Source organism: Carettochelys insculpta, chromosome 2, assembly GCF_033958435.1.
Source record: "Carettochelys insculpta isolate YL-2023 chromosome 2, ASM3395843v1, whole genome shotgun sequence".
NCBI classification, from domain to species: domain Eukaryota; kingdom Metazoa; phylum Chordata; order Testudines; family Carettochelyidae; genus Carettochelys; species Carettochelys insculpta.
Genome location: NC_134138.1, coordinates 57305778 through 57331004, shown reverse-complemented (window position 1 = coordinate 57331004; position 25227 = coordinate 57305778). Strand labels below are relative to the sequence as shown.

Below are 25227 nucleotides of genomic sequence, written 5' to 3'. Positions count from 1 at the left end.
TCTCAATATGCAATGGTTGCACATCAAACATTTTTACCAGCTTGAATCCCTGCCATTATAGGTACAGGAAATCTTCCTCACACCAGCATAAGCTGTTTAAGGATGGCTGCTATTTGAAGCATAACTGATAGATGCTAAAAATATTTGCACATATACATACATCCCACCAAAATGGAGGGGATGTGCATGTGTTAAATTACAGAATCACGTCACAAATGACTTGTGTGTCTTTTCTGGCTCTTTGCTCATTGATTTCTCCCTCAGAAAAGATCCAACTGCCCCCAACCACAAATAATCTTCAAACACAAAACAGAACCGTCCCTTAAAAATTATGCATGTTTAAGGTCCAAAATGAACACTAATTAACCCTGGAGCAATAACAGCTCTTATATACATAACAATGTTGTGACTTTAGCATCTGTTACCTCATATCCATCTGTCTCACATTTTAGTGATGGAAACGAAAAACATACACCACTGAAAAGGAAATTACCAGCTTCTCACTTGCACACCATCCTTGCCTTGGAAAAGCCTACAATATCCGATCTTAAACCATGACCTTTCTATACACAGAAAATACATATTTATAGGTTTTCATACTTCTCCATGAACTCTGTAGAACTGGAAAAATGCATACATCCAACACCAATTTAGAAATGCCACCCCAACAAACTACTGATAAAACTTTTATTCTACAGCACAACAATATATATTAGGGATATGCAGTTTTTGTACAAAAACTCTTGCAATATTATTTTAAAAATTATTTTAGAGCTGTATCAGCTATATGGGCAATGGGTAGGCAGGGCTAGTTGCACAGTTGGGATTCAGGTTGCTCAACATTTCCCACTATAAGTTCTTCTTCTCTGTTGCTTTCAACTTTACCAAACTGTAACTATGTAATGTCCTTCCCAGGTAGAACGGTACAAAAAACCATGAGCTGAAACAATGCTATTTCTGATAAGGATGGATTAAAATACATACTTTTGATCTTGATTAAAGAAAAAACAAAAGAATTTGTCCTTTTCTTTGACTATCCGTAACACCTCCATGCTTTAGAGCAGGGATTTAAAATTGGTCAGGGTGGTGGCCTTTGTGTCAAGGAAGAGCCTTTTACAGTCCCTATAAAAATCCATCTAAATTTGGTCAGATTCTTTGAAATACTGCAGTTCAAATGCTTGGTAGACACTTCTTAGAGCTTTGCAGCTTAATTCCCTGAAAACAGAGAGCTGGGCTTTGTCTACACCAGGACAGAAAGTCGATCTCAGATACTCAGTTCTAGCTACACCATTAGCGTGGCTAGAAGTGGCGTATCAGGATTGACTTCCTGCCCCCGTGTAGATTAGGGCTCTTTGGGCTCGCACCAATGTTCCTTGATTCACGTGATAGTGTGGAGTACCAGGGTTGACGGCTGAGCCTAGAGAGACTGATTTTACTGTATCTTCAGAGACGAGGCAAAAATCGATCCCCCGATGATTGATCGCAGCACGCCACTCCTACCCCCCAAAAGCATAGACATACCTGAAAGGAAAAAGTCCAACCTGGGGCTGAGAACGATGTTCCCTGCAATTACAGTCCTCAGCTACTCTGGGCTGCATCAGGTATGGGACCAAAAGCAGGGAGAGCCTGTCTTTCTTCTGCTCTCAATGATGCTCCTACCCCCAGACACACACCCCATGTTGCTGCCCAAGGAGGGTGGAGGAGGAAGGGGCCCATATTGAATCCAGAGGGAGAAAAAGATGACTTAGTGGGGAGAAGACAGAAGGGAAGTGATTCAGACAAGGAACCTAGAGACTGGCACGAATGCAGAGAGAGAGAGAGAAATTTGGAACTGGGAGTTGGGGCAAGACTGGTACCAGAAGCAAGAAGGGCATGAGGGGTTGGGACCGGCTGGGCAAGGTGACACAGGGAATTGGGGAACTACTGGAACAGAGAGCAGTGGGGGAGGGGGACTGGGGAAGGACGGTGCATCTGACAAGGAGGAAGGGCACAGCATGAGAACTGGGCCTGGCCGATTAACAGGACAGGGATAAGAAATGGTGTAGGTGGAGAAGACGTGGATTGGACGAGACACTTGTGAGGAAGACAGGGGCTGGCTGATGCTAGTTGGGACAGGGAGCATGACAAGAGCAGTCAGTGGAACACGGTGGCGTAGTGATGAAGACTGCCTCATTTGTTGCAGATGGTGAAGGATGTCTAGTGAATGTCAGGGAATAGTTGGAGGAGAAAAGGTGGTCTCCTGGTAAAGGCAGGTGGAAGCTGTCCTTGTGAAGTGATCTCTTTCCCTGTCCCTGACACAGAGATCTGGTGTGATGTGAGGCAAGTCACTTACACAAAACTTTTCACAGATGGTCATTTATTGTCCTCATGTCCTGGGAGCCTGACATAAAACTTTGGATCCAATCTGATGAAGTGCTGAGCATTCGATGTTGCAACTGAAGTCAACAGGAATTGTGCTCTCAATATATAAAGTACTACATCATGCCCACTGTTCTGAAAAATCATGTCCTAGAGTGGACACCTAATGTAAGGGGATACTTTGGACCTTGTTCTCTGTATGTTTCATATGTCTTACAAAATGGGGGTGATTGTGCACCTCATGGGCAAGTCAGAAAATGAACACATTTGTGAATTACACAGTTACAACAGGGATGGGTCAGTAACTCAAAAGCCATGATGAAATTAATCAATCATTCTGTTGTCCAGGCTGTATTTGAATAGCATGCTGTTAATGTGTCATGGGCCACTTTCTGAACAAGGAAGAGACAACAAAATATTGAAGAGCTGTTCATTCAATGAGCATCATCCATCCTGTGCGCTAAATGAAGCTTGGGTCATTCTGCTGAAAAATGGCAGAGGACCAGGATTTAAAGATTAACAATGCATATGCAGAGGAGTTGAATCAAAGATTCACAGCTATTCTCACATTTTTGTTTCACTTTGCAGCCTTAATATTGCTCTTTTAGTGTATTTTTATGTACAATTTTGTTATACATAAAGACGCCGACTGCCCTTAAAGCTAGTACATTTAGTTAAAAATAATGTGAGCAACATCTTATACCAGTATATCCCACTGTGTCCACAGGAAATCACACACAAATACACCGCCCACCATTAAATTTGTATTAACATATTATTTTTCACTTCCTCAACTCAGTATCTTCTGAAACAGAAATGAAATAAAACATGTAATAATAAGGAGACTGATCCTTTTCATAGTTTAATTTCAAAGCCTAGGACATCACTATTTCAGTTGCTCCTTTTCATAAATTATTTATTAATTATATTTTAATGAATCCTGAATATAGTAGTTACAATAGATTAGTCCTGACATATAAAAGGATCAGTACAAACAGGTCTTCACCCATCAGCCTAGATTCTGTTGGTTTTTTTTTTAAAAACACACACACACGCACACAGAGTCTTTAATTCTGCTGATATTACTCCATTTGACACATGATATTTTTACCTTTGATCCAAATCTATTATACAAGATAGTACTGAAACAGCAGCTGGTAATTTCAGAGAAAACATGAACATCTGAGCTAAGAAACTAATGTTGACAGTAACATCTGATTTGTACCTTTCTACAGGAGATAATCTCAAACGCAGCATTACTTTTTATTCTACAGCTATGCTGTGAATGGACGTTTTCCTGTATGTCTTATGACCTATCAATGAACTTCCCACAATACCCCTTTTACAATACTGTATAATATGTATAAAGAAGAAAACAAGTGCCACCTTCGACTTAGAGAAGCGAGAATGTCACACAGCTCAATTACTGTCAATCAAGAAGAGTTTCACTCTTCCTTCTCCCATGCATGGCTTGCACTGTGGCTAACCTCTAACACAACCACAATTTTCAAAAACTGTTGAAATGTCACTTAAGTGACACAAAAACAATTTTAAAATTTGAAAAAAGACCACCAAAAAAAGAGGCATCTTTTAATTGTATTGTCATCAGTAGAGCCTTACCAATGAAGTAATAATTTGCAGAAGTACGTATTTCTTTGGTAAGGTCTGTTATACTTAAAAATTACTTAGAGGAGTAGCGGTCTTAGTCTGTAGCTTCACAAATAACAAGCAGTCCCGTGGTACCTTAAAGACCAACAATCTGAAGAAGTGGGTCTTATCCACAAAAGCTCATTACACTCATCCCTCACTATACAAGCACAATTCGCTCCCAACTTTCTGCTCATAGGCGAACACCCATAATGGGGATGCAAAATTATCATTAAAATACATGTAAAAGTCTCGGATTGCTTCCTAGTGCTCCTAACTTGGTGAAGGAGTGGCAGCATGTGGTGCTGCCTTTGAAAGGTAAATGAACCTTGGTGTGGGGCAGGGGGGTTAGAGAGGGTTAAAGGCTGGGGGCAGTTTGGGGCCATGAGCGGGAAGGGAGGGTTAAAACCCGGTGGCAGGTTGGGTGCATGGGGTGGATGGGTTAAGGATGTAGCAGGTTGGGTGTGTGGGCTGGGAGGGTGGGCGGGGGCGACATCAGGCTGTGGCAGGTTGGAGCCGTGGGGGGATAAGGCTCGCATTAGAGGGGGGCAGTTCACTCACCTAATGAACAAAGGTAAGTTTTCCTTGTTTTAGCAAGTACTCATAAGTAAAGTACTCATTTAACGGAGGGATGAGTGTACTTAATAAATAAATGTTAGTCTTTTAGGTGCTACAGGACTGCTTGATATTTAAAATATGAATTACTTCTCAATATTTGCATATAATTTCAAACAAAATTACCATGAAAGCCTATTTGTAGATTGATTAACATCTATGCCCAGAGGAAACAGTACACACAATACCCTTTCAGTTTGCTGTCAGATACCCAGATTCCAGCATTGCTATGAAACAGCTGTGGCTCAGAAGAGCGTGCTCTATTTCAGCATGCAATCAAGAATAAACTTTGCTTAAGAACTGCCTTGTTCAATACTTGCACAGTCCACATGGAAGCAGGATCCAGCTATGGATGTGCAATTATGGAAGTGTTTTTCCCATCAGGTGGCAAATACTGGATAAATGCAGTACAAATATGTTGTGAGGCTAGGCATATTTGAAATTATAAAGCCTTAATTGGGTGAAGCATTCCATAATTATCCCATGCAAAAGCACATGCAGTTTCAGTTTAATGCTGGGTGTAGATCCCCGCATTTCTAAGAAACGCAGAAGTGAGCCGGTGGGTGGACAACATTCCAAGTCAGTGTGGATATACGCACACAATTGCCCATTAGGGTAATTGTTTGGCAGCCTGAGCAAAAAAGGACCAGTGATATCGATCCAGCTCCTTTACTGCCAGTTGTCAGCGTCAGACTCTTTAATGGTAAATCTGCACTGTGATAAAGACCTTCAGGAGTGCCATGGTTGGCCCTGATCAGCTCAGTCAGGTTCACAGGCTCATCATCAGCTGACTCAGGCTGTGAGGTAAAAAACTGCAGTGTAGACACTGGGACTTGGATTGAAGCCTGGACTCTGGAACTCTTCCCTTGCAGGGTCCCAGAGCTCAAGCAATTTGATAACCCCACAGCCAGAGCCAACTGATCTGGACCAGCTGAGGCTCTTTCACTGTAGTGTAGACATATTCTAAGCTCACCACCAGAAATAGCAATAACAGCCACCCCGTGCTGCCAGTTCAAAACAGAGTCTGATGACTGAAATGGAGAGCTTGAATAACTTGGAGCTTACACAGGGATCATTCCAGGTCATGGATGATGCATGTTGTTGGGATGGATTTTTGACAGCAGGGCTGTATTTGTTCTGCAGATAAAGTCTCCACCGCAGACTAGGAAAAATCCTAGTGTCCAGAATGCTGTAAGATGTGTAAGTGCTGTTCTAGCAAGTTAAAATGTCACATTTTCTGGCCCCTTGCACAAAAAGAAACAGCAGAGAAAGCTGGGGGCGGACTACATGAAATCAGGCATAACAGTTGGGAGTTGAATGAAAAAAGCTGAGCAGCATCTTGTAAGCAATGAGGACAGCCCCAAAATGGAGCTGTTGGTGGGGACTGGCACATGGGCAGACCTCACTGATGTAGCCACATAAAGAGTTGCTCGGGAGCAGGTAATATGCATTACTGAGCCTCCGCTCAAATGTGTTCCCAGTGAGTGCTTTTATTAGACCCATGGTGCCTGGAAAAGGGTTAGATGAGGAGTGAAATCCTGATTTTGCTGAAGTCCACAGGAGCATTGCTACAGACATCAGTGCTCATCCTAGCTCTAGGTGTTTAAGTTATTGTCAGGTAGCTCAAAGCTATTTTTTGGTCAGAAAGGCAAGTGATAGTTTTATTATCTGTCTAAACTAGACTAACACATTTGCAGTTAATCTACAATATGACTTGCTGATCCTGCTGCAAAATACAAATTAATTTTAGGAAGTATATGGTCTCTTTCTAATGCGATGCAGGAAGATGTGCAAGAACATACATGGCTGAAAAGCACTGTCCAGGCCATGCCAAAACTTAAATGGTGAGATCAACTAACAAAGCAGAGGCTGACCTAACAAACAACAATTTGTGGCCTGCTTACAGAACTGCTTACAGACCTGGCTGGCTGTCATAACCAGCCTTTTAACATCCTCATCATGAAGCCAGATGGCTCTCTCTGTTTACTGGTGGATGGGGCACTGTACAGATGGAATGCACATTATGAAAGCCTGCTGAACCCCACACCTGCTGATGACTGTCCAGAATTATGTGACTTGGCAAACTACACAGCTGCAGACCCAAGAGCACGCAGCCGAGACTACACAGCTGCAGACCCAGGGAAGATCCTCTGCTGCTCAACGCAGTGTAACAGTCCTTTCAAAAGTTATGGAATGGACATGCTGCTGGATTTGTTGTTCAGAGTGCCCTGGAACCAGTGAGATTTGGCCAGCATCAACTGTTCTTTATATTGTAACAGCTGTTCACAAACTGCAAACCTAACTAGTGCTTCCACAGTGGAGATTTCTGTGAATGTGAGTGTTGTGTTCTTGTTTCTTGGTATACGGGAGGAGATCGTACGCCACAATTTGGATATGCAAATGTAGGAAGAGTTGAGATTTGAAAGTGAGGAAGACTATGGGTGGTGTCTGCCCCTTCCACCTGAGGCCCTGCCCTTGCCATATTTCAGTTTAGGCTGAAAAAGACATTTTATTAACTAGTGGGATATCAGATACACAATATTTTAAAATTAATGTTATTCCAGCTCTAGTTTAACAGATGAGAAAAAAATATGGTTCAATTACAGTTACGCTTAATGTCCAGCAAGCAACTGTCTTCAATAGTACACTATACATTGCATTATTAATTAAATATGCTTTATCTGCTTCTTACAGAAACTAGGAATTCTTACAAGGCTTTAACTAAAGAATAGCTGCAGACATAAGCCATAGTGCCTGAACTTTCAAAGGAATTCGTGGGGAGGATTTACAAACTTGCCATGTGATATTTCACCTTGCATCACGCTGCGACTGCAAAAATATCTCTGGTGCAAATATATACTAAAGTTTAGCATAAAAATGTTTTCAATTTTTGTCACACGTTTTCTGGCCTAAATAAAATGAGACCAGAGTCTCAAGTTTACTGAAGAATTGGTGTAAGATCTAGCATCTGTCTCTAAAACATGCAAACACAATGTGTGCGCCTCTGAGAGTGTGCACCTCTCTCTCTCTCTCTCTCTCTCTCTCACACACAAACACACACACACCTTGGCACTGAGCACCATCAGATGAGAGAAAGGTGCACGCCAGTGGGATCTTGTTGGTTCATCATCATGTTCAGTTTCTGCAGGGAAACGTTTGCCACCACTGCCCTGCATGTAGTGCGTTTCCTCCCTCCTGCTCAGTCCATGCTACCTTGTAGTACTGTGGTACCCTTGAGGTCTTACCTGAATACTAGTTCAGCATTTAGTAGCATTCTCTGGGAAATCTCCTGAGTCCACCACCTCAACCAAGCTTCATAACCATCACTGCTGTACACAGTATTAAATTGTTTGTTTAAAACTTACACTGTATATGTATGCCTTTTTCTTCGGGGGTGGGGGGAAATCACTGGAACCCCAAATGCCCACTTCTATTAATTCTTATTGGGAAATTAGATTTGCTTAACATGGTTTCATTTAAAGTAGTGCAACTACCAACAGGTAGACTAGAACCTGGGACTTCTGGAGCTTAATGCGTGAGCCTTTGAACTAAAAGCTAGCTGGTGCTTAGCTAAGATAGTGCAGGAGACTTGTTCCTGCTTTGTGTAAATGGTCTAAGTGATGCCATATGAAACAGTGAACCACATCCAGTAGGTGTGAGGTTACAGTAGCATTTTTTCAGGAACATAACCACAATGTGATGCAAGGAGTTACTGCACATCGATCGGGACAATGGCAGAGACACCTTAGAAACTGGAGATGGCCTAGTTTTGATTTCTATCACCATCTGCCATCACCACCATCATCCACCCTGGCTCGAAAAATAGCACTGAAAATTGAAATAAAAATGACCTGTAGGCTTTTGGTTTTAATTAAAAACTATTATTTACCTTTCTTTTTCCACACTGAATGATTGCAGAAGCATGTACTTAGAATTAGGAGGTTGCTCTTTGACAAGATCGTATTGATTTCAAGGGTTCACGCAAAGCTTTTCACATTATTTCTGGACTACAGATTTACACCCCTGTAACTGCCTGTCAGACATCATTTCTGCTTTATGAATAAATAATACTATGCCCAAGAGAAACATTGAACTAGGAAAAAAATCAATATGTCTAGCATATGCTAGGCAGTTATTCAGCTGAAGTCTGTCTCAAATAGAACGAGCAATTTTAACAACCAAACAAAAGCACGCTAAAATGTAAGGAGGGTTGTTAAGAAGACTGCTATTTTTCTACTGTTTGTCCTATTACGAGTAAAAACATTCTCCTTTAAAAATATGAATGGAAACACTGATTGCAAAGTATTCAGTGATTACTCAGCCACACATTTCTAATGTCATATTCACAATTCAGAGTAGGTGGTACTCAGTTTGCTACTCTTGGATTTGTTTCAATGCACATCTGTGTAATAAAGCTGACTATTATCACAATCGACTTAGCTTTTATTTCAAAGCGATTAGCTTATTCTAAAATTGCCTTTTTTCCATGAGAGAGACCTGGGATCAAAGGTGAAATGGAAACAGGGTAAATTAATCATTCATGCAGCCCTGTAATCACCTTAGGCATTCTTGCAATGTAAGCCTATTTTCATAGCTACCACACTTAGTGTGGTTCCAACATGCACTATAGCAGCTTTATGATTGCAAATCCACCCCAGAAATATATTTTGTTTCTTTAATATTTTCTCATTATATTTCATATATATTAGTGTGTGTGTGTGCGTGTGCATACACACACTCACTCTCTCTCTGGGAATTAAAGGACGATTCTTTAGTTAACTGCTCCAGGGAGGAAAAGATTTCTCTTTGAATCAAAAAAGGTTATTTGCTCTGCCTTGTAAAACGTGGGATGGCCACAAAGATCTATGTCTTCATTGGGGATCTTAGAAATCTGTCACTGAAAAAAAAAGAATTTGTGTTTATATTGAGAAGTTCTAGTTTCTACATTTTATGAAAAAATAAAAGATACAATAGAACCCTGTTTATTCAACATTGCCACTATCTGGTTCTCTGGATTAGCTGAGCCACCAGTGTACGCAGCAATATGGAAAATTGACGCTTCAGCTGACAGCAGGGTTCTGACAGCCCCAGCCACTCTTGATTATCTGATATGGCTCCAGTCTCAATTAGACTGGATACACAGGATTCCACCATAAAAACTGTGTTCAACTGATACTTATCTGTAATGTGGCTAGGGAAACAGAAGCTCAGTGCTTCATTTTAATCATGAAAAAATGCAGATTTTAATGATTTGTTTTAATCAGAGAATTTTGGAATTTTTTTAATCACAGGAAACTAGGATCCCTGGTCTTCATAAACTCCAGGCTTAACTACTGCATCTCACTCATCATACCTCGCTATTAGCACTTTGACACAAGCAAAGCGCCTACTAATCCAGAACGCAACAGCCAGTCTCCACAGCAACACATCCAAGGGACACATCACCCCCTTCTCATTTCATAGTTCTGGTTCCCCAAGTAACAGCAGGTCTATTTCAGAGACTCAGTGTTAAGCCTCTTCAGGAAAGTGGTCAATAATAAGACGGATGTTGCCTCTGCTCAACGATAACTTCTTTCCCTGGCAATGGCACTCCTCAGGAACAAAAAAAAAGGCCAACCCCATTAACTTTTTAACATCAAGGATGAATTTATGCCAAAACCTATACACGTGAACATTTACAACATCCCCCCTTCCCCCAAGATCATATGCTGTTATAGTTTTCAGTGTGAACAGCAACAGATTTATCAACACCTGTCTACTCCAGACTACCAGATCTTCACTTAGATCCCAGTTGACTGGAGGACAGGGGAAATACATTGCTATCCCCTGAAACATGAAATCCCATTTGGACAAGGTTGGGGGAAAAACCATCAAGCTTCCATGCAAAACCAGCAATTCCTGCTGCTAAGTGTATTTAAATAGGAAAAATGTCAAAATGCTCTCCTGACCAAAGAGACATCTACTATCAAATATTGCAGTGCCCTGACTCTTTAGCTTGAATTAACAAAAGGAAGATTGTTTTCCATGATAGCAGCTTAAATTGTTTAGTGACTATGAGGTCACAAAGGGCAGCTCAGTAAGCACTTGAAATACTACACTAAGACCCTAAAAAGGGGTTGTTTGTCTTGAAATGAGGGCAACTGAATCCCATCAAGGAAAAGCTGAATTAAAGAGTGAAACTCCATTTTATAAGAGTTCTCTTGTGTATAGTATGTGAAAATCACGGCCAGATGTCCCCCTTCCTTTCCCTTCTGTTCTGCAGAGCCTGTTAAGACAGCTTAATGAAACAATCAAATAGAATGGATAAGGGGAAACTTCCAGGTCCTGCTATTTGGTTGAAGTGTATACACACGCTGCAAATCGGCAAATGTATATTTTTGTGATGTTTTCTACTAATAATTATGTCTGAAGATTATATAATTGGTGCTGATAGAAATTAGAGATTCCATTTTTTAACCCTAAGCTAGATAGGTGGCTGCAGGAAAAGTTTCCTTGTTTTTTTTTGTTTTGTTTTGTTTTTGTTTTTGTTCGGTTTGGTTTTTGCCTTCCCTGCGACCTCATCCTCAACCTCATGACTAGATCCCACTGTCTAGATGTCAGATATAGCTCAGCCTACATACCAGCTAACAACCCAATGTCTCTTCTACGTAGAGGCCATAATTTCTTAGTTGCATTAAATGACCTATGATAATTTGGTGATGTAATCTCTTGTCTGTTGTGAATGGCACTGAGACCTGCAAATACATCTCACTTAGACTGTGGTTCCAAAAAACTGAAAAACACTGCTTCATCCAGTAAGGTGCACAGCCTCATCCCACTTTCTTCTTTTGTGATTTTGTACGATCAGTGTATATATGCTATTACATCTCCCTCAACTGCATCTTTCAGTCTCTATTAATCACACTAAATAAAGGGGGAAACTCACTAATGCTACATTTGGACAAGAAAGATCTGGCTAAAGTAATGGAATTCAAAGGCCAGAGAGCAGAAGCAATCATTTTAATAAGCTAATTGCCCAAAGGGGTAACTATAAGAAAGCACATTTTCTTGCTAGCCGAGAATGGAAGACTTGGACAAATGAGGGTACGAGCTCTTCTTTAGCTACAAGAGGAAATATGTACCTGCGTGAATCTAGAGACAATCTATTGGGCTGTCTGGTGAAGGGAAACCTGGCCCGTGAGTGGTTTGCTGTGATGTAGCTTTTGCTCTGCTCTTCCATTTGTGGTAAGTGAAAAGCTCTCTTCCAGTTCTCAGGCTTTTTTTTTTTTTTTAAATATAGGCTTGATTTATTATCTCAAAGATTGACAGCTCTCTTCACATGGAAAATTCAATGGAGGCATACATCATGATCTTTTCCTCTCAAGTAAGATTAGTGTTGGGGCTGAAAGTAGACATTTGGTCCATGACAGAATCACTTACTTTCATCATGACAGAAAAACAGAACTCCAAGGGCACATGTGATGCATTAGAGCTATATTAAAAATGGCTTTAAAAAGTCTGGAGAAGTATAGCATTAAACACCAATCTTAGCACCGTGTCTAGAGGGCATCACTGCCTTATCATATCGTGTATCTATCAAAATATTATTTGGGCATTGCTGTAGTATCTCCATGTCCCAAATCATGGACTGAGGTCCCACTGTGCTCAGCAATGCACAAAAACACCCCCCACACATACACATAGCAGTTCCCATTTTTTTTTTAATGCAGATGTAAGTTTGAGTTTTTACATAGCACAAGAATTAAGCCATAAGTAACAGGTTCCATATAAACTGCATGTAATGTTGTCATCCAGTTTAATTGCTCAGAATTGGTACTTCTATAAATGCCAGGTGTCTGCACGTTAGATTGAACTACACACAACCTGATCTCCAGGGAAAACAAAAAAGCAGATATATAAATACTTACCCACAGTCTCTGTATGGTCTGATGTACGAGTGATTTATAGTACTGATGGATGTCTCCTTCTGGTCAAAAAAACAGAGAAGGAAAAGCTCACAATTCTGAACATGTGAGTACAGTTAATAATGGAACACTGGGGGAGGGGACAGTACAGCTATTTATTTGACTCATAGTTTTTCCAATTTAATGGGAGACTCTCCAAGAACAAATATTTTTAGATAACACATTTCCTAACCTATTATTAGCAACATCTGGCTGTATTAAAGAATTTAAAAGCTGGTTCACATTCTATTTATAATTTTCATTTTTTTTTCATCTTACAGTTTGGATAAAGAAATGAAACCAGCTTTTTCTTTTTGGGAAGAGAGAGAGCTCAGTGGTTTCAGCATAGCTCTACTAAGCCAAGGGTTGTGAGTTCAATACTTGCACAGGCTATTTAGGGGACTGGGGCAAATAGATTTAGAAAAAAAAACTGCCAGGGATAGTGCTGGGTCCTGCCAAGACCTGATGTCCTCCCAAGGTCCCATCCAGCTCCATGAGATGTGTATCTCCATAGATTATTATTACAATTTGGCAGGCAGGGATAGCTCAGTGGTTTGAGCATTAGCCTGTTAAACCCAGGGTTGTGAGCTCAATCCTTCTGGAGGCCATTTAGGGAGTGGGGCAAATAGATGTCAGGGACGGTGCTTGGTCCTGCCAATGGGGCAGGGGACTGGACTAGATGACCTCCCAAGGTTCCTTCAGTTCTAGGAAATGTGTATGTCCAATTATATTATATATTCTCTCTCATACGCACTGTAAAAAGTAATATGGATTCTGCAGGTATAGGTTAGAATAGGTTACTGCCATGCAACCACACTGTGTTCAAACTATGTTTCAATGACTCTTGTGTAAATCCACTCATGGGGTTTGCACAGGATAACTGATTAGACTCTAGCAAGAAATTGTGTTAATTATGCACCTAAAGAAACAGAATGCAAGTCCTTGTCCACAGGAGAAAATTTAACTAAATCAGTTTAAAACATCAATGCAGTCCCTTGTGTCAGTGTTTTAGGTTTAGAAGTGCTTCATTAAGCCTTAGCTTAAATTATAAAGGACTGACCGCTTACATTAACATAAAGTTACCTTAAACCAGAACAAAAGCATCCAGCATCGAGCACTTGCACAGGTTTAATTAAACCAGGTTTCCAAGCATATCTACATGCCACTTTGCTGTGCTGTAACTTTCTCCCTTAAGGGTGTGAAAAAGCACCCTTTATCACCACCAAGCCCCCCCACACCCCCACAAGTATAGCCAGTTACAGAGCTACAATGCACTAGTGTAAACAGGCTTCCAGTTCCAAGAGCCACACTCCCATTGCTGTAACTACTCCCCTCATGGAGGTGGTTTACCTGCAGTACCGGAAGAACTCTCTTCGGCACTGGTGCTGCCTCAACAGCAAATCAAATTTAAAAGGTAGACAAAGCCTAATACAGTTAATTTTAATTAGCACAGACAAAGCCTTATCTTTGCTGAGTGTACAGAGCTATTAATAATAGCAAAAAAGCAAATCTGAATACAGGTTGACCATCTCTAATCCGGAACACTCTTGTCCAGCAGCCTCTGTAATGTGACATGACTTTAGTTAGCCAGATGACCACTTATGGGTGTTGCCAAGTTTCCCATGGTCCCATAAATTTTGTTTCCAGCCACCAGTTCAGGCTCTCAGTGTTGTGCTGTTATTTAGCTGTAATTTACCCCTAAATGTCTTCTACGAGCCCATTAAGCACTGAAAGTGTTGGTAATGTGCTAGACAATATCTACCCCCTCGCCCCAGGGGCTGGCAAATTCTCTCATCCAACACCAGTCAGGTTGTCATCCAGGACAAGTCTCAAGGTTGCCGAACGAGAGAGGTTCAACCTGAATTATCTGTGCGCGCACACATGCACAAAAACTAGATTTCCTCTACAAGTGCCATTTTTACAAAGGTAATTTTCATAGAAACACAAATAGTTTAAAGCTGCAGAAGCGTTCAGGGACAATGACAGATGATTCTCTTTCAGGGTTTAAGAGGATATGATCACACACTATTTTTCTCCTGACAAGCATAAGTTATGGCTAATGTTAATGTGCTTTACAAGCTAACTTTATTCACACATTAAAGGCAAAACTATTCTCTGAATGTATAAGAACAACAAGAAGTCCTATGTCACCTTACAGACTAACAGATAATTTGGAGCATAAGCTTTTGTGGGCAAAGACCTGCTTCATCAGAGGCAGGAGTGGGAGGGGTTTCAGAAGAGGGTATCCTCCTCTGAACACTCTGAAATGCCCCCACTCCTGCCTCTGACAAAGCAGGTCTTTGCCCACAAAAGCTTATGCTCCAAATTATCTGTTAGTCTGTAAGGTGACACAGGACTTCTTGTTGTTTTTGAAGATATAGACTAACTCGGCTACCTCTCTGATACTTGTCAGAATGTATAATTCATCTCTATTTTCTAGCCCAGGCATCTCCTGTTATTGAAGAATTTTTCTAAAAATATCTCAGTGCAAACATACTACTCAGCTGTCGCTTAGCTACATGCTCAATCAATACAAAGTTGGCCTTCCACATGCAAAGTCAAGGCCAAAGCAATTGTTTTTCACTTCAGCTTTAAAGTTACCCTGATTATGATGTTACAACTGTCCCATTTTGTGACACAGAGGTTATGTCTACACATCAGAGTTTTTCTGGAATAAATGCAAGAGCATTTCCAAATTGAGTGTTCACACTACAGAGCCCTATTCTAAAATAACAGCAATGCATTTTGGGTGTCTCTTCCATCATGCCTAGCCTCACTAGGCATTGTTGGATGTCAACAGGAAACAAAAAGTGCCCTGGGAATCAGGAAGTCCCATGAGCCACTTTTCCTGAATCTCCTCCCAGTTTCCTGTTCCTTTACGTGCCACTTCAAAGTGCTACAGGGAGCCCAGCTTCCCTGCATGTGCAAGGAAGCAGCCATGGATCCTGCACTGCAAGAACAAGATGTGGCAGCAGTGCTATCTCTGGTCTTTAATGTGACACACATTAAGGATCTCAGAGATCTTCCCTGGGCTCCACACAGGTGCCCTCTTGGATCAGTAAGCAGCCTGAGAAGAGCCTTTCCAGAAGTCATGAATAAACGATGAAAGCAGAAAAATTTTAAAAAAAGGGCCAGGCCACCCCACTGAGTGCTGAATTACCCTATAATAGAACAAAATAGCCATGCATTTGTTCCATTTTTTCTAGTGTTTGATTGCTTTGAAATCAAGTGCGGGAAACATTCAGGAGGAGATTTTAAAGTACAGCAGATGGTAGAGGAAGAAGAGGAGAGATCAGTGCCTGGCTGGGGGAAGGGAGGCAGGAGACAGGAGAGCGCCTGGGAATAGATGTGCTGAGTTGGACCTCCACCACTGCCAGAGCACAAACTGGGGCAAGGGGGTCCTGGGGTGTTGGGAGGGCAGCACAGACTGGAGCCCCACTGGGGCTGGAACCCTGTGGCAGCGCAGCTAGCCAGAGCCCTCCTGCAGCCCCAGAGAACCCAGGACTGGGGCTGGAGCCCCATGTATGGGCAGCCCCTACTGCAGCCCTGCAGTGCCCCGGAACCGCAGTATGGACAAGCTCTTGGAGTCCAACAGGAGCACCTGAGAGCAATCACCCAACAGATGATTCTTTCCTACAGGAGGAAGGCAGTGCTCGTTTGTTCAGACCAGAGGATCTGCCGCTGATTTAATAAAAGGGGTGATTTTTCAGTGGCAGCAAGGCATTTCTGACAACCCCGGAGTAGCACAGGGAGGAGAACTGGTGAGGTTCCCCTACGTCCACTCCAAGGAAAGCTGACATAGCAATGAAAAAAATAACCTGCAAGGGCTCTTAGAAATGGTGATGTTCAAAACCCGGCCATTTAACCCAGACGGTAAAGATACCTCTATTGCACTGGCCTTTTTATGTGTTATGTTTTCAAATCCAATCACATTTTTTTCTGTTTTTAAGCACACATGGGGAGGATTGTTATTTCCATTTTTACAAAAAACAATTGATTAATATATAAAACTGAAATCTACTAAAAGCAAGCACACATTTAAAGAGATAAAGTGACAATGAGATGGGAAACTCTCTTTAAATCTTTAGGAGATCAGGAACTTGACAAGACTTTTTTTCATGCTCCAACAATCTATTTTTTAAACAAAGATCAGTGCATTCTGCTAAAATGCTGAGCTGACTGTTAAAACATTTGGGGGACAGTGACAATGTACTAAAGACCTGGTTTGGACGGAATAACCACCCTTTTACAAGATACAGCAATTTTCAGAAGAGCTGTCAGCAAACGCTTTACATTATTCAAAACAACCAAATAATGCTAGAGCTCCATGAGTGGGACCGGCGAGGGAACCCTGCTGCAGCCTGTGGTGCCCAGACCAGGCCGGAACTCCACATGTAAGATCAGAGAGAAGACTCTGCTGCAGCCCCAAACCAGGGCTGGAAATCTGCACATGAGGACAATGGGGAGACACCACTGCAGCCCCATGGTGCACCAGACTGTGGCCGAAGCTGAGAATGTGGGGCTCACAGGCAGATATGCTGCAGCCCCATGGAGCCCAGGCTGGGCTGGAGCCCATGGGGCATACCACAGCCTCAGGCACTGGAGATTTGCCAAGCCAGTGCTAGGCCTCAACTGCAACCATGCAGTGGCATGGTGGGAAAAACAGGGATGCCAGCAATTTGGGATACCTGGGGAAAAAAATAGCAGAGTTTGCATCACTGCCTAGAGGGGCAGTAAGCCATAATTAGCTCTGCTTTATACACACTGATTCAATTGTGGAATTGAAAGGGAGGGAGCTGGCGAAAGCTGTTCATTTTGGTGGAGTTACTGTTCTGAGGTAAATGTCCTGTTATCCCTGAATGAAAAGGTTCAGCTGTATGGTCACAAGGTGTCTTCATCCTGAAGAAAGGGGTTTTCACAAAAGAAAAACCCCACTGTAAACAAGTCCAGAGACTACAACATTCAGCATTGGGGAAATTAGCTCCACGATGAAGCCTCTAAGGGTTCTATGCCAGTCCCAAGCCTGAATAAAGGAGGAGGGTTGGTCTGATAAGTATAAAACAACAATGTGAATGAAAGCTGATGCCAGTACAACTAACTGATAAAAGATGCCAGCTCAGACGTTGCCCAGATAAACAAGGTCCAAGATACCAATTGAGCGATCAGGGTTGGAGCAATAAGTTGGCTACTGAAAGAAAATTACAACTAATGCATATACTATCAATTGGAACGTCCGAACGTTGTGGGTGACTGGAAAGTTACAGCTTTTTCAAAAGCAGATGGAGACATACCGATGCAATATACTTGGACTGGCAGAGATGCGTTGGACTTTATTGGAGAGATGTGCAGTTGGCAAAAGTCATTTGGTCAGGGAACAAAATGAAGCATGAGAAACGAGTCAGATTCCTTCTAAGCAAAAGAGCTAGTGGAGCACTGTTAGGATACAAACTGGTGAGCATGAGAAAGATGGTAGAGAGATTCAAAGTGAAACCGTTGAACACCTCGGTTGTTCAGGTGTATGCACCCACATCGATAGCATGTAGGAAGAGACTGAGCTACTCTATAAAGACTTGACAAAGAAGCTGGAGGAGATAATGAAGAGAAAAGTGTTGATCCTTGAAGGAGACTGGAATGCGAAGGTCGGAACAGATAACGATGGTTGGGAGAGAGTCATAGGAAGGTTTTATTATGGAGAAAGAAATGAACGAGGCAATAACTACTAGAGTTTGCTACAGAACTTGAGATGGTGATCTGCAACATGAGACTCCAACAAAAGGACTGTAGGAGGTGCACATGGAGATCAAACAACGGGAAGTCCAAGAACATGAGATGTAATTATGATAAGATGGGCAACATCAGTACAGTATTATCAAACTTTCCAAGGAACGGACATGAACTCAGACCACAGCCCAGTAATTGAGAACATCAAGATGAAACTCAAGGGAAAGTATAAGACAGTTCAAGAAATGAAGAAATGTGGCAAGGCTAGGTGAGGAAGAAATAGGGAACGTGTATAGAGTAGCGCTCAAAGGGAAGATAAGGAATTCAGGCACAGAGAAAGACCTAGATAAGACAGTCGAAAGGATAGCCATGTCAACAGGAGACGCAATTGAGCAGATGGTTCCAGAAGAAAAGACGACCAATAACAAGAGGATTACATAGAATATGCTGAAGTTGATCCAAGAAAAGAGAGAGCTGAAGATCAGAAGGGATGTTTCTGAGACAGCGGAACAGCAATACAAAGTGGAATACAACAAAGTAAGAAAAGGGGCCAGAAAGGATAAGGAGAAATGGTTACAGGACAAGTGTGAAGATTATGAGGTATTATGGCAAGTGTAAGAGCATGGACACACATAAGATGATCAGGAATATTAATAGGAAATAGCAGCTAAAGCAGATGGCGATCAAACATGAGAACAATGAGGGTCTCATGAACAAGGAGAAGGTTGTGCAGTGATGGACAAGATATTGCACTGATCTGTACAAAGCACAGTTGGACCTGAGTGTCTCAGAGACACTGGTCAAAGAACTGAAAGAACTCCATTGAGAGTGAGACTGCTATTTTGAAGGAGGAAGTCGAAAGAGCAGTAAAACGACTAAAGAACAAGAGCCCTGGAAATGATAAGATCACCGGAAAGATGATCAAATATGGAAGAGAAACTATGATTCAGAAAATACAGTGACTACATAATACAGCATGGACAGAAGAGAAGGCACCTAAGGAATGGACAAGATCCATGCTAGTGACAATACACAAGAAAGGAAGCGCGTTGGGGTGCAAGAACTACAGAACACTTGCCCTAACGAGTCATCTAGGCGAGGTGCTACTGACGTTACTGACAGAGAAACTGAAGATAGAAGAACATCTAGTGGATGAGCAAGTGGGATTCAGGAAAGACAGTATCTGCTCTATGGTACTTCTGGCACTGAGACAGACAGCAGAGAAAACTAAACAAAAGAACATCTACAATTGTTCCATCAATTTTCAGAAGGCATTTGACACTGTAAATCAGAAAGAGACTTGGGCGGTGCCGGAGCTGAACAGCAGACTGATACAGTTTCAGAAGGATATCAATGACAATGCGAAGGCAGCGGTGAGAACGTGTGGAGAGCTGGGAAGTCAGTTTAGCACGCATAGAGGTACGAGACAAGGAGATCCGATATCACTGAGTATCTTCATCACACACCTAGAGAGAGTGATGGACAATATCAAGGGAGAGGTAGAAGGGGTATCGGTGCATGGGATGAGAATTAACAACCTGAAGTTTGTGGATGCTACAGTTATCACAGGGGAAGATGACGAGAAGCTAGTGAGAACAATGCAGGTGCTAAATGAGGAAGGGAAGCGGTACGGACTGATTATGAACATTGACAAAATGAAGACAATGGTATTTGGACATAAGGAAATAGGTAAAGCAAAGAGGTAAGTTTTGGACTATGTCCTAAATGTGCTCTGGTTCTACAAGAAGGTGCTGCACTGACAGGGGCAGCCTCTGCCTCCTTCTAGTGTAGCCCTGAATATTTCCCTTCCCCTGAAGAATGCATTTGCAGTTAATTTGTAAATAATGAAATGAGCGTCGGTAATGTATCAAAAGGCAAAGTATGCAATAATAAAGCCCCACTGCCTGTGTGGCTTCTGATTACACCAATTAATCCAGTGAGAAATTCTGTGAATTACAAAATCAAATTGAAACGGTATGACAAAAAATCTCAAGTACCTGTGACTAACAAAAATAAATCTAAACACGTCAGCAAGAAAACCAAAACACTGAAACCCAAGGCAGAAAATCAACAGAATACATCATATGCACAGATATATTTCCTATCATTGGAAAAGAAAAGGAGTATTAGACACTTCATAGTTATTTATGAAACAAAACAAAACAAAAAACTGAGTAATATTGACAAAACTAAGAAAACAGTAATGTGCTAGAAATCTTCATTTTTATTTCTGATGCATAATCCAGCTCCATTGACCTCTGGTTTCCTAGTAACATGTTCCTGAAGTTTGATATTATAACCAAAAATACTGCAGGGTGAACTGTCATGTATCGCTTCTGTTTCATCATGAATCTGGAACACATCTCAAGATAGCGAAGGAAAACCAATTAAAGTATCTACAGTCCTTGCACATTTACAATCTCCGAGTTATTTCTTTTAACCAACACCAGGGCTGTGTCTACACTAACCTCCTCCTTTTGGAGGGGACATGGTAATGAGGGATTTCAGCAGATGGTAATAGGTGCTCCCATGAATATGCAGCGCTTCATTAACATAATGGCGGCTGCATGTGATTTGAAAGTGCTGCTTTTGAAATGCATGCTGTCATGTAGATGGGGGCCCTTTGAAAGGACACCCCCCACCCTCGATTTCAAAAGCCCCTTCTTCCCAAACCAAATGGGAATACAGCCAAGGATCTCACTTGGAATGAGAATAAATTATGTAAAGTTTTACAAATGGATGTTATGTGGCCATTTAAGAAATCCAGAGGTGAATGTACATTGATTCATAAAATATTCAAGTTCTGGGTCAGAAGGTGGCAGCTTCATAAATGAAAAAGAATTATGGGCTAATTGTGTGGCACCTTTAGTACAAAGAAGGGGCATAAGTGCCTCCTTGCTCCCCAACATGGGCTGTCCACATTCCAGGTCACACAGTGGACACAGAGCAGCCTCTGCAGGCCACTACTCAGTTAATCATTTGGGTTGGGCATGAGTGGAGTCTCCTTCCCATAAGCAGTGGGCTGACCAATACAAAGATACTCTAAACACACCAAAAGACCCAGCCTGGCACTGGCTGGGATCAGACCTGGGATCCCGGTGCTTAATGCCCAAGCCTCTACTGCATGAGTTCAAAGATGCAAGTCTCAGAGCCAATGCTACAGCAGACTCGTCAGTCTCTAGCTGGTGTAGCTACTGCTGGGGGGATGGAGTGCAACACCAAGCAGGCATGGGCTGCTCTGGCACAGGTTACTCCTCCCTCTCTTCCCCCACCTAACTTCTGGAGGGCTTCTGGTACTTACATAATTCAGTCCTGTCCTATTAGCACTCCAGCAGCTGCTTAGCCACTTGCAAGATGGTATGATACTGTGGACCAGAAAAAAAATTGTGAGTGATTCTCTGTGGGTCCATGACTCAGGGGAGCAGGAGATAAACAGCCGGCTACAAAGCATAGAGCAGAATTTCCGCTCCTATCTATCTAGCCCAGTGATGATGCTAGAATCCCCAAGAGCATGGGCCTGACTCTATACTCTGCTGCCATGCACCAGCTGAGCACATTCTGCAGCCTAAAAGAAGTATAGCAAGTTTCCACCTCACTCCCCCGACCACCAGAGAAGTTCTGACGGAACCAGGACTCCCAACTGCTGCATGGCCCTTCCTCATTCTTCCCCAACGCATGCAGGGTCATAAATAACCCAGATACAAATCTGTGGTTCAAATTCTGCCTTCAGGTATTTCCACACAACTGCCACTGAGAACAAGAGTTGCATTTTGACTACATTAGATTGTCATTAGGTTAGTACATTATGACTACACTAGATTGTCATTCTAAGACCAAGCCTCAGAGAGACTTTTATGAGGCCCTGTTGTGGCATTGCATGGTAACAAATGAAATTTTGACAGGGTAGTGCATGCCCTGGGCAGGGCTATTCAATGGGCTACTTTATACACATGGGGAGACAGAGATACACTGGATGCAAAGTGAAAGGAAGAAACTACTAATACTGATGCATAAGAAATCTGCACACTTAGAAAAGAGAAATTCTGATCCATACATTTTTCTATATCTCAGAGTGGTGTGCGGAAATCCACCACAGAATGTAAATACTTAACACACCAACAGTAAACCCTCAATTTTACGGGCCCTGATTTAGTGGACTTCGGGAACAACAAAAACCGCCGCGCCCCAGCCCGCCCCAGCATTGTTCCCAAAGTCTGCTGGGGTCTGTAAAATCATTCCCTCTTTAACCCTCCCCCTCAAAAAAAAGTTAGGAGACTTACCACTGCCACAGCCTGGAGGAGCCGCCACTTATTCCACCGGGGCTGCCATGCACTGCTCCCACTGGGGTGAGATGCACATCTGGGCAGACTAAGCACTGCAAACACACCCAACCCCTCACAGGAGGAACACGTGGTAGCTCTAGCAGCAGTGCCTTCGCCGGGGACCCAGACATGGAACGGGGTCCAGTGGTGGCTCTGGTGAGTGGCAGGGTTTTTTTGTTGGTGGGGGGGGGACTGTGGCTGGGGGAGCCTGGCGGGGTGAGTGGGCAGCAAACCCTGAGATATAACAGATTTTTGGGAATAGCAGACACCCCTCCCCTCATTAGTCCATTAAATTGAGGGTTTACTGTATTTTTCTCCCAATTGTCTTTGTATTCAATGTCTTCCAAGAGAAAGCTTGCTTTTTATTTTTCCTTCAGCTCCTGTTATGGCGAGGAATGACAGGAAACTGGACATAGGTTAGGAAACCTGGCATGGGCCTGTTCAATGCACCGGGGGAAAATCAGTCAGCTCACACATCAGCTACATCACCCGTTACGTTGAAAGAAATGCGAGTTTCTGAATGATACTGCACTACAGTAATGCCAGTGACTTTATATTCAAAAGGCTCCACTTAGTGCTATTTCCATTAGAAAACAGATCACACAGAACCTTCTAGCCAGATGGAGTCATCAAAAACTCTCTTCATCTATTATCACATAGCACATGCATGACTTCGGTGCACACTCAGAATGAAATTCTACCCTTCACAATTCAGATACATGCAGTTCAGCAGTCATGCATGTTGCATAATATTATTGCCCTCCTTCAGACAGTGTGCCACCCTTCTGCTGAGCAGCAGTGGAAGAGAAATAAGTGATGTGGACTCTGGTTATAATCTAAGCACTGTTTTCTTTATAGAAACATCCAGCCGCACGAGGTGGTCAGTCAGCATGCAGGTAATCCTCTCCTGAAATAGACCCACAACTTCTGGCTAAGCTACTGAAGTCCTCAAATCATGGTTTAAAGCAGGGCTGAGGTAACCCTCACTGGCCTGGTCCACAAGAGAGAGGAAGGGGGAAAAAGTCACAGCTGTGGCTCCCAACTGAGATGCAGGGGAAAAAAAGACACTTTCCTTAAGCTCCCATCTCAAGAGGAGAGCGGGGAGGTACAGAGGTTCAGGGGATGGATTAACTTTTCTAGGGGCTCATGGCTAGTAGATTTTATGGGCTCTTCCAGGCTCTGGGTGGTAGGGTGCAGGAGTGAGCTGGGCTGGCAGTCTGGGTGGGGATTAGTGTGCCAAGCAAGCTGGGGGTGAGGGTGTGGGGTGCTTCAAATACTATTTTTTGCACATGTACACCCAACATAATGGCAGCAATCATACTGGTTAAAGACCTTACTATAATGTAAAAGAAAACACAAGTTACAGACCACTCTCCTTGAAACTAGGATGTCTCTATGCATGGTTGTTTTTTTGTACATTATTTCAAACAGCTCAGCACAGAATGGAGGTGTGAACATGCTGTGTGGAATGTAAAACCAGGTCAAAACACAAAACACTAATACATAATTCTGAAGATTTAGCAGAATTAAGTTTAAATCAAGCTGCTTAGTCTACACAGTAAATTCAGTAAAAATAAATTTGAAAGAAAATACACAGCTTCTCAACTGTATAATGCTTGGCCAGAGAAACTGCAAACAAAGCAGAAAAATGCAGCACCCTAAGAGAAGTAAATTCCGACATTTAGAACATTTACCTTTTATCTGAAAATAATTCAAGGAACACCTCCCCCCCGATGTGCCTGAAAACTGCAAAGCAGTTACTCTATTACTGGTGACCCAGCATACCTATAGTACGGAGTACTAGTAAAGTAAATGTACCTTTGACTTTATGATGTTCAGAACTGAGGGAACAGTGATAGTACGTATGTTTTGCAACGCTAAGGAAGCACAGTATCACATTTTAGTTACATTATTGGAGCAGACTCATGTTCAGACATAGCTACTATATAATTTCTGTCTTTCTAAAAGTTAGAAAGCAATCGTTAGCATGTTGGACCTGGCAAGCTCTTATTAGCTCTCTGGTAATTACAGAAACCAAGGAAGGTAAAATCCCTCAAACTTTCACATTTGATACATGTCTGATCAAAATACTGTCAGTTCAAATAAATGAACCATTATTTCCCTCAAAATAATATGCAAGAGAGACATACTTTCACAACCATAACATTCAAAAAATTGTTATTTACTGGACTGATTATTATATTTTACCAGTACTTCAAACTCTTAAAATAATAGCTAATAGATACAAATGACAGGCATATAATAATATTTAACATTTCACTCAAAGTCAAGTTATTCTAACATCAGTGGTAATGCGTAGGGCATTAACACAAACAATGACATCAAATGTCCCTCTTTTTGTAATTTGTACATTGAAAATTGCCTAACATATTAGTTATACGACAGCAATTCCCACTCTCCGGATCATCACGTTGTTGTGGTGACTGGGCTTGCATATTCCAATGAGAGCGATGCTGCAGGGCATCTCATACTCCTGGACAGGGTCTCTCATGGAGGCCAGGTCAAGGGAGAGGATCCAGAGGAAGAACAATGCTAAAAGCCCTCAATGGCAGAATGCATGGAGGACAGTAAAGGTAATGCTACAACGGCTGTGATGGCGG

General features: G+C 42.2%; 1 protein-coding gene across 9 annotated transcripts in view; it reads right to left on the bottom strand.

Moving 5' to 3' along the window:
• PAG1 (phosphoprotein membrane anchor with glycosphingolipid microdomains 1) overlaps window positions 1–25227 on the bottom strand; it is a 175237-nt gene that overhangs the window by 125514 nt on the left and 24496 nt on the right. For 6 of the 9 annotated variants that reach the window (XM_074987032.1, XM_074987039.1, XM_074987040.1 and 3 more), the window contains one exon: window positions 12528–12586. The exons of the other annotated variants lie outside the window; for them this stretch is intronic. The gene's annotated coding sequence lies outside the window, so the exon portion shown is untranslated. The remainder of the gene's footprint in view (window positions 1–12527; window positions 12587–25227) is intronic. 9 annotated transcript variants of the gene reach the window in all.